The sequence below is a fragment of the Bubalus bubalis genome, chromosome X (assembly GCF_019923935.1).
Source record: "Bubalus bubalis isolate 160015118507 breed Murrah chromosome X, NDDB_SH_1, whole genome shotgun sequence".
NCBI classification, from domain to species: domain Eukaryota; kingdom Metazoa; phylum Chordata; class Mammalia; order Artiodactyla; family Bovidae; genus Bubalus; species Bubalus bubalis.
The window spans coordinates 45,152,950-45,164,411 of NC_059181.1; positions in this window are offsets into that span (position 1 = coordinate 45,152,950).

The following is an 11,462-nucleotide window of genomic DNA, read 5'->3' on the forward strand; positions in this document are numbered from 1 at the left end:
AGGACTAAGTGTCTTTTAATTTTATGGCTGCAATCACCATCTGCAGTGATTTTGGAGCCCAGAAAAATAAAGTCTGACACTGTTTCCACTGTTTCCCCATCTATTTCCCATGAAGTGATGGGACCAGATGCCCTGATCTTTGTTTTCTGAATGTTGAGCTTTAAGCCAACCTTTTCACTCTCCTCTTTCACTTTCATCAAGAGGCTTTTTAGTTCCTCTTCACTTTCTGCCATAAGGGTGGTGTCATCTGCATATCTGAGGTTATTGATATTTCTCCCGGCAATCTTGATTCCAGCTTGTGCTTCTTCCAGCCCAGCGTTTCTCATGATGTACTCTGTACGTAAGTTAAATAAGCAGGGTGACAATATACAGCCTTGACATACACCTTTTCCTATTTGGAACCAGTCTGTTGTTCCATGTCCAGTTCCAACTGTTGCTTCCTGACCCACATATAGGTTTCTCAAGAGGCAGGTCAAGTGGTCTGGTATTCCCATCTCTTTCAGAATTTTCCACAGTTTATTGTGATAATCCAAATTCCCCTCCGCAGGGATTGTACCATGTTGCACTCCATCAGTAACATATGACAATGTGATTTTGGTAAAATGGTAGCAATGTGGTTGTAACTGGCATATCTATTATTATGAGTAAAAGTAAGCATCTTTTTGGAGAAGGCAATGGCACCCCACTCCAGTACACTTTGCCTGGAAAATCCAATGGATGGAGGAGCCTGGTGGGCTGCAGTCCATGGGGTTGCGAAGAGTTGGACACGACTGAGCTACTTCACTTTCAATTTTACTTTCATGCATTGGAGAAGGAAATGGCAACCTACTCCAGTGTTCTTGCCTGGAGAGTCCCAGGGATGGGGGAGCCTGTTGGGCTGCCGTCTATGGAGTTGCACAGAGTTGGATACAACTGAAGAGACTTAGCAGCAGCAGCAGCAAGCATCTTTTCAAATGTTCATTTACATTTCTCTGTGAATCCTATCACTTACCAATTTTTTTTCTATCAGAATTTTAGACTTTGTCATCTTCATTGTTAAGTTCTCTTTATTTATTAGGGAAATTAATCTTTTGTCTGTCATATATTTTCTCCAGGTTCATCCTTTTACATTTGATTATGTTTTCATTTTAAGAAAATTTATTCATCTTTTATTGATTGATTCTAAATTTTGAGTCATAGTTAAAAAGTTTTTTCAACTTTGGCCACCTGATGTGAAGAACTGACTCATTGGAAAAGACCCTGATGCTGGGAAAGATTGAAGGCAGGAAAAGAAGGGGACAACAGAGTATGAGATGGTTGGATGGCATCACTGACTCAATAGACGTGAGTTTGAGCAAGCTCTGGGAGTTGGTGATGGACAGGGAAACCTGGTATGCTGCAGTCCATGGGGTTGGACATGAGTCAGCAACTGAACTGACTGACTGACTCTCGTGTTAAAAAGAAATAACAAGGAACTTCTGATTTGCGCCAGGATGGAGTGCCCCATTTCTCCCAGGGCCTTCTCCTTACATCTAACAAACCCTGGATATAACACAACAAACAAGCACAGGAAGACTCTGAAAGGCGAAAAGAAATCAGACTTCCTAGGGACCTCAAACATGACAACACAAGGGAGGTCCTTGGGTTTCCTTATTGCCTCTCTTATATCCCAGACAAGGCCCTGCAGAAACCTCCAAATGAGAACTGCCAACAGGCACAAGCAAAAGAAAAAGCTTTCAGAAAAGCTTGCTACCTCTAGTTGAAGGACCAGGAAAAGGACAGCATAACAACAGAAAATCTTTTTGGCAAAACTGGCACTACTCCAACCAACCAACAGAAAAAAAGCACCTCTCCCTGTGTGGGATGTTTCAAGCCCCACTTAGAAGCAGGTGGTGTTCCAATTCCCTTGCATGGAGACTGACAGAGCTAAGCAGAGAACTGAGCTTCAATCCTTGCAGAAGGAAGCAGGCAGTGCTTGGGTTCCCCCAGAGGGCAGAGTCAGAAGATCCAGAAGTGAGCTGAGCATGCACCCCACTGGGTTATAAAGGGACTTCACGAGGCCGAGAGAAATGAAGCTAGTCAGTACTCTGATGTCCCTCCATGCCAAGTGGAGACATGTGCTAAGCATCCACCCCCACCTGGCATCAAGGACACTGGTCAAGACAGTGCTAGTCAGATGTATTCAGTGCTCCGCTATCCACTGTTCTCATGTTTCTTGTGTTAGCATGGTGCAGTAGGAAGCTGAATCTCCACAGCAACCCAGTAGCAAGAAGACTGAATTAAGTATGCAAAACAGGGCCAGTAGGCACTGCTCTTCTCCCCTACTCACCCCATCAGCAGGTCCCAGTGGAGAGGTGGGCCTCCAGCACCACCCAGCATTAACAATGAGGCTGAATGAGGTGATGACAGGTGAGCTAATCCAAACTTTGCTTCCTATTATCAGTGGGGTCAGGAGACAAACCTCCATCCCTACCAGGCATCAACAAGGCAGAAGGAGGTGTTGAGAGGTGGGGTTTGTTGGCATTCCACTTTCCCCTTCCTCTCCCTTTGTGTCTGAAGGGCTCAGCACAAAGCCAAGCTACTGCCCCCACCCTGTAGCAAAAGAGCAGTAAGCCAACCCTGGGCTTTGCCCCTCACTAATGTCAGTGGGGATCAGTGGAAGTAAGCCTATATCCACACTAGAAGGCAGTGAGATGTCATGTGTCAGTGCCCTGTTTTCACTGGGAAGGTGTTATGGAGCTGGGGGTGGGAGGGGTGCTGAACTTCCAGCTCACATACCTGTAAGATGGCAGTGGGAGTCACTGCCTACTTTTGCTGGGGTAGAATCATCAGGGACCAGAGGGAAGCTGAACTTATACACCACTCAGCCCTCCTGCTGCAACTCAACCAGGGGACTGCCTGTTTAAAAAGAAAAAAAAAACAAAACCATAATAGGATCCAGAGTCTACTGATATGATATTCAAAATGTTCAGGATACAATCAAAAAGTCACTCATCATACCAAGAACCAGGAAAATCACAACATGAAGGAGAGAAGATCATCAACAGACACCAAGAAGGCAATGAATCAGATGATGGAATGATATGACAAGAATTTTAAAGCAACTATTATAAAAATGCTTCAACAGGCAATTCCAAGTTCTCTTCAAACAAATGAAAAAGTCTAGAAAATCTCAGCAAAGAAATAGAAGTTATATGAGAGAACCAAATAGAGATTATAGAACTGAAAAATATAATGATAAAAAAATGGAGATGACAGAAGAAAACAGTCCGTGAACTTGAAGACAACATCAATAGAATTTCCCAATCTGAAAAACAAGTGAAAAAAAATGAACAGTCTCGGGGACTAATGGAGTAACAAAAGATCTAACATCTGTATCATGGGATAGCAGAGAAGAGAGAGAGAATGGAACTGAAAATGTTTTTGAGGAAGTAATGGCTGAAAACTTCCCAAATGTGGTGAATTCAAGAAGAATCAAGAAACTGAGTGAATCTCACACAGAATAAACCTGACAAAATACATGTCAAGGCACAAAATTTCTGAAAAATTTTGAAAACTAAAAAGAAACAACAAAACATGAAAGCAGCCAGAGAGAAATAATGCATTATTTATTGTGGAATACCAATTTGAATTACAGGGTATTTCTCAAAAGAAACCATGGAGGCCAGCAGGAAATAGCACAACATTTTTCAAGTACTGAAAGAAAAGATCTGTCAGTTGTGAACTCTATATCAAGTCAAAATATCATTCAGGAACTAAGAGGAAGTAAAAAGCATTCTTTGTCAAAGGAAACTAAGAGAGTTTGTTACTAGCAAACCTACCCTTGAAGAATGGCTAAAGGAGTTTTTCTAAATAGCAAAGATGATAACGGAAGGTTTGAAACTTCAAAAAGAAAAGAAGAACATCAGAATGGGTAAAAACAAGAAATTAGAAATAGAAGAGCAAAATTAACCCAAGGGAAGCACAAGAAGGGAAATAATAAAGAAAGATATGAGCAGAAATCAATGAAATTAAAAACAGGAACATAAGACAGAAAATCAATGAAACAGAAAGTTCTTAAGAAATCAATAAAAACAGATAAACCTTTAGTTAAGACTGACAAAGATGAAGAAAGAGAGAAGACACATATCATCAATATAAGAAATAAAACATCAGATATCATTTCAGATCCTGAAGCCATTAAAAGGACAATGAAGGAATACTATGAACTATACTCTTATAAATTTGAAAACTTACAAGTGGACCAGTTCCTCCAAATCTACAAACTATCATACTCAACCTCAACAAAATAGGTAACCTAAATAGTCCTATAAGCACTGAAAAAAATGAATTTGTGATTATTAACAAAAAGCTCCTGAATGGTTTCACTGGAAAATTCTACTAAACATTTAAAGAAGAATTAATGTCAATTTTACACAATCTCTACCAGAAAATAGCAGCGATGGGAACATCTTCCAACTTATTTTTTAATACTAATATTAGTCAGATACCAAAACCAAAGACAGTACAGAAAAAAAAAAAACTATAAAACAATATCTCCCATGAACTTAAATACATACAGCCCTCAATAAAATATTAGCAAATCTAATCCAGCAATATATAAAAGTTTATATACCATTACCAAGAGGGATTGTATAAAAAATTATACACCATTACCAAGTGGGATTTAGTCTAAGTATGAAAGACTGGCTTAACATTTGACTATCAGCATGGCTATAATAAAAAAATAGTACAAATACCTAATGTTTGCAAAGATGTGGAGAAACTGGATCACTCATACATAGCTAGTGGGAACGGGAAATTGTACAGCCACTCTCATAACGAGTACAGCACTTTCTTAGAAAACTAAACATGGCTTACCATACAACCCAGCAATTGCACTATTTGGCATAAATACACAAATATTCATATAAGCTTTATTAATAATAGCCTAAAACTGAAAATAACCCAAATGCCCTTCAGTAGGGGACTGGTTAGACACAGACACATGGAATACCTCTTAGCAAGAAAAAGGAACAAACTATTGATACATCAACAGTTTGGATGGATCTTAAGGGAATTAGGGCTTCCCTGATGGCTCAGACAGTAAAGTATCCACCTGCAAGGCAGGAGACCTGGGTTCAATCCCTGGGTGGAGAAGATCCCCTGGAGAAGGGCATAGCAACCCACTCCAGTATTCTTGCCTGGAGAATCCCATGGACAGAGGAGCCTGGTGGGCTACAATCCATGGGGTCACCAAGAGTCAGACATGACTGAGAAACTAACACTTTCACTTTCAAGGGAATTAGGCTGAGAGGGAAAAAAAAAAGCCAATCCCCAAATCTCATTTACCACATGACTCTATCCATGTAACATTCTTAAAATTACAAAATTATAGAAATGGAGAGGTAGTTGCCATAGGACAGGGATAAGAGAGGAGAGTGTGACTATAAAAGACAACATGAGGGATCCCTGCTGTGATGTAACCGTTCTGTATCTTGATTGTATTAATGCCAATATACTGGTTGTGATATTCTACTAGAGGTGTGTCAGTCTGCTCAGGCCTCCATAACAAAATGCCATGGACTGGGTGGCTTAAACAACAAACATTTATTTCTCACAGTTCTGAAGGCTACGAAGCCCAAAATTAAGGTCCTGACAGATTCAGCTTCTTGTAAGGGCCCTCTTCCTGGCTTGTAAATGGCCATCTTGCTGTATCCTCAGATGGCACAAGAGAGAGAACTCTGGTGTCTCTTTATCTTCTTATAAGAATATTAACACCATCGTGGAGGCCTCACTCTCGTAACATCACCTGAACCTAATTAACTCAAAGGCCCTACTTCCAAATACTATCATATTAGGGGTTAGGGCTTCAACATATGAATTCTGGGTAAGACTCATTCAGTTCATAACAAGATTTTTAAATTAGTGTGATAAAATATACATAGCTTGAAGTTTGCCATTTTTAATGGTACCAATCAGTGGTATTAAGCATATTCACAATGTGTTATAACCATCACCACAATTTCCAAAACTTTTCCATCAATCAAAATAAAACCTCTATAATCATTAAACAATAACTCCCCATTTCTCCTCTCAGCCCCTGGCAACCTCTATTCTATTTTCTGTCTTTATGAATCTGCCTGCTTGTACTATAGTTTTGCAAGATATTATCATTTGAGGAGACTGGGTAAAGGGTACACAGAATATCTCTGTATATGAATCCACAATTATCTAAAAAATCTTAAAAAGAAACTCATTCATGTTTGTCTATTATTTGTATGAGTTTTTAAATTACTATTAAACTCTCTGATCTATTTCCTAATTAACGTCAATCCCTTGAATTGGTGCTGTATCACACAACCGTGTGACAACCACTTCTTTCCTCTAGTCAAATCTTTCTACATTGGATCAAATATTTTTTATCTTTTCAACTTCTCATTCCCGCTTTCTACCTCTCAACCATTTTAGTTGCTGTTCTAGAAGACAACATACCTTTCAAGGAAAGAGAGATATTGGAACAGCCACAAAATGAACACATAATAATAAACAACTACAATGACAACAGCAGGAAAATCTACAGTGGATTTATTGACTGCTAAGAATTCTAGATAATTTCAGCTGTCCCTTGGTATCTACAGGAGATTGGCTCCAGGACACTCCATGGATACCAAAATCCATGTATTTTCAAAGTCCTCTAGATTACCTATTATACCTAATACAATGTAAATGCTATGTAATTAGTTGCTGGCATGCAACAAATTGAAGTTTTGCTTTTTGGAACACTTTGGATTTTTTTCCCAAATATTTATGATTCAGAATTGGTTGAATCTGTAGATGTGGAACCTGTGGGTATAGAAAGCCAACTGTATATCATTTAATCTTTACATCAACATTGAGTAAAAGTATTAATGTGACTTTATTTATGAGGAAATTTAATCTTGGCGAGGTGAACTAAGCCAAAATCACACCCTTATTAAAATGATGGAGTGGCTATTAAGAATGCAGGTACATTTGGCATAGGAGCTTATGCACTTTCCTCTGTGAAGGACTGAACTGAATCCAGGAATCTTGTTTGAAAAGCAGCAGGACATTCAGTTGACCCAGGTCTTTTCTTGTCCCAGGTCCCAGAAATAGACTAGCAGACTATAGTCCTGTATTAGTTTGCTAGGGCTACCATAACAAAAAGCCACAGACTGGGTGACTCGACAACAGTAATTAAGTTTTTCATGGTTCTGGAAGCTAGAAGTCCAAAATCAAGGTGTCAGTAGGTTCAGTGTCTCCTGAGAACTCTTTCCTTGGCTTGTAGGTGGCCAGCTTATTCCCAGTGTTCTCACATGTTCTTTCCTCTGTGCACATACATCCCTGATGTCTCTTTTTGTGTCCAAATTTTCCTGACATCAGAATGGATTAGGGACCACCCTAATGGCCTCATTTTAGCTTAATCACCTCTGTAAAGGCCCTATCTCCAAATACAGCCACATTCTGAGCTACTGGGGGTTGGGCTTCAACATGGGGCTTCAGGGGTGGCTCAGTGGTAAAGAACCTGCCTGCAATGCAGGAGACCTGCCCTCCTCTCTCTTCCCTCCTCCCCTCTCCCCTCTTGATCCCTGGGTCACAAAGATCTCCTGGAGAAGGAAATGGCAACCCACTCCAGTATTCTTGCCTGGAGAATCCCATGGACAGAGGAGCCTGGTGGGCTACAGTCCACGGGGTCACAAAGAGTCAGACACAACTGAGCGATTAATTGGGGCTGCGACATATGAATTTGCTGGGAGGGACACAACTTCAGCCCATAACAGGTCCTGAGACTAGGAGGTGGGGGGAAGAAAAAAAAAGAAAGTTTAAAATAAAGATAAATACTTCCATAAAATAATGTGTTTCAAGTAGGTGCAATCCTTCTGTTCATTTACATTTCATCTAGTCCAGTGTTTCTTAAATCTTTTTTTTGACTATACCCATGATAAAAACATTTTAAAATACATTTTGTATTATGGCTCAATATATACATATTGACTTTTGTAAAATTAGACAAGATTCCTAAATTAATTCTGATTTTACAATGTGCAATGCATTCCAACATTTTCTATTCTGTTATTTTCTTTTATTCTGTTCTTTTGAATTAATAGACTGCCAATTGTCCCTCACTGAATTGATTTTAGGAACTACTGCTCTTTACAACCTGCTGTTTGAAAATCAATGTTCTAATTTGTGCTGTCAGCTGTGATTGTCAAATTTTTTTGTTCATTCTACCACTACTCTCAAAGCCCAGATCCCTCTCTCTTACTACCCCACACATGTATTGGATCAATTGGATTTTGTTTTTTTTCCAAAGCCTTGATCCATGTATTTGTTAGTTTTAGTTGATAATTCCTTCATTTCTGTCAACTGCCCAGGAAACTGTGGCACCATTTCCTCTGTAACAAATAAAAAATTGCCATCTAATGGTGGAAGGGAGATAGTGCAGGCCTACATTTAGCATCTGTCCACCCCCTTAAAAAACAAACAAACAAACTCTGCTCTCCCCTAATCCCCCTTTCTGATGCAATATTCATAAATACTTAGCAGCATTTTAGCAGGGATTCTTTAAAAATCTTCCTGAAGTGATGCTGCATTCTGTAAATTTAGCTACTCCTTTCACGGAAGATTGAAAATCTGGCTGCTAGATGCAGCTCTGTCCTCTACTAGCTGTGTGACCTTGAACATGCTACTTTACCTCTCTGAGTCTCTGTTGTCTTGATAAAGCATGTCCTCATAACTTTACTGAATTTTCTTGCAGTTCGACAAAGAAAATTAAACCTGTTTCTGCCCCTTCCCTGTCTGTCTATCCTAAACTCACCAGCCAGATCCTGTTAAAACTAAGTCAGATCATGTCCCTGCCCAAAACCATCAACTGGATTCTCAGAGTAAAAATCCAAGGCTTTTCAATCACCTAACATAATGTAATCTGCTTGGCCCCCTAACACCACTGAGTAGGGACATTGGAATGTCACTGCCTGCTTCCATAGGGCCAGGAGTGGAAGATCAGCTCCCTGTTTGGCCCCTCTGGAACTGTGGCCAGGGGTGTGGTGTAGGAGTAGGGTGTGTATTATCAAAAAGATTTTCTGTTCTGGAAGGCCACCCTTTTCCTGCTCCCTTTGCCTAGGGGTAATAGGCTTTTCTTGGAGCTTTTTCTTTCCTGTCTGTGCCTGTTGGCCATTCCAGATTGGAGGCATCTGCAGTCCATTGTCCACAATATAGAGGCCATAAGGAAGCTGAGGAAACTCATTACCATGTTGTTCCTAAAGTTCTGAGGTTTCTGGACCATCAACTTTTTTTCTCTATATTTCAGAGTCTTCTTTTGCTTGTTTGTGTGTTATTACCAGGGTTATTTTTTGATTTTGGTTTTTTAGTTGTAAGAGGTAGGAGGTGGTAGGAATGGGGCTACTCCATCTTGTACAGATGGAAGTGGAAGTTAATATTAGATTTGAGAGCCCCTGAAGAGGGCCCAGATGTTAAAAGCATACAATAATGTTCGTGCTACATTTGAGGAAACTTTTCCACATAGCACTTGAAGAACCACCTTCCCTACGAAGAACAGAGGTACTCCTACACACTTATCTTGCAGATGCAATAAAATGGAAAAACAAAACAAACAAACAAACAAAAACCTAGGAAACCAGCTAAGGTTGTAGAGGTTTTTCCCTGAACAGAGATATCCCACTGAGGCAATGAATAGGATTGCAATTCAGTTGCATTCACCTTCAAAACTCTGTGCCCTGGTGTGTGCAAACTCATGAGGAAGATGTACCATTTTGTAATTCACTTGCCAAGAAGGGGCACCATCTTATACGTACAAAGGTGCTGTATGAACTTGGAGGCATTAAATATACAAGTTATGTCTTCACTAGAGGACCTTCTTACTATAATAATGACCATTCTCCCTCTCTGTGCTTGTGAGCTCAGAGCTTGGTATGTCACTAGGTCTCTGGTGAAGAAGCGGGCCCTCTCCAGGTAGCTGTCGTCTTTTGGTTTTCCATATATAGGAACCTTTCCACATTCCATCTTCCAAAAATCACTTAAAAGCTCTGGTTCACCAATGATATCCCTCTTTTTTTCAGAGCTTTTATAGATCAATATTTTTATAATATCTATTTGGATGTGCCACTAGGATTTTGGAAGAAAGGCAAGGCAAATACAAGTGTTGGTTTCTTATCTTGTGCTTGAAATCTGACAATCATCTAACAATGACCTTTGAAAAATTTGTCTAGGATGTTTGTGTCCTACCAACCCTAAAATAATAAAAAAAATGCAATGAAACAAAGTAAAATACAAATTTATGACCGAACTAAAATCTCAATAATATTGATATCAGAAGTTTACAAAAGAGGAAACAACAGAGAAAAGCCTTGGTATAACTTTACCTCATACCTCCTAGCAACTAACATGAAGAAGAGAACCAAACATAAAAATGATAGTAATACAGTCTGAGAATGTTTACTATGTATATTATTATAATCTCAGTCTCTCTCTATAACTCTTGCTCCCTCCTTCTCCCTACCCTTTTTTTCTCTGTACACACACACACACAGTATTATGGAGTTTTAGTGAAAAGTTAACTATTTTTGTTTATATAAAAAGCTTCAGTTTTTTTTTTTCATGTAAACTCAGATAATAGATTAAGGCTTCCCAGGTGGCACTAGTGGTAGAGAACCCGCCTGCCAATGCAGGAGACACAGGAGACATGGGTTAGATCCCTGGAAGATCTCCTGGAGAAGGAAATGGCAACCCAGTCCAGTATACTTCCCTGGAGAATCCCATGGACAGAGGGGCCTGGCAGGCTACAGTCCATAGGGTTGCAAAGAGCTGGGCACAATGGAAGTGACTTAGCAGGAGCACAGATAATAGACTAGAAAATATGAAGCTTTTATTTGCATAGTTGAAAATTAACCTCACCTGAACAGAGGTTAGCTTGTGTCCATAGCTCCAGGGACAAAATGTTTAAAGTCCTTAACAGTCCTACCTGATAAGTGTCTTTGTTTCATTGGGGAGCCTTCAGTTCAGTTCAGTCGCTCAGTTGTGTCCGACTCTTTGCGACCCCTTGAATCACAGCACGCCAGGCCTCCCTGTCCATCACCAACTCCTGAAGTTCACTCAAATTTACGTCCATCGAGTCTGTGATGCCATCCAGCCATCTCATTCTCTGTCGTTCCCTTCTCCCCCTGCCCCCAATCCATCCCAGCATCAGAGTCTTTTCCAATGAGTCAACACTTCGCATGAGGTGACCAAAGTACTGGAGTTTCAGCTTTAGCATCATTCCTTCCAAAGAAATCCCAGGGCTGATCTCCTTCAGAATGGACTGGTTGGATCTCCTTGCAGTCCAAGGGACTCTCAAGAGTCTTCTCAAAAACCACAGTTCAAAAGCATCAATTCTTCGGTGCTCAGCTTTCTTTACAGTCCAACTCTCACATCCATACATGACCACAGGAAAAACCATAGCCTTGACTAGACGGACCTTTGTTGGC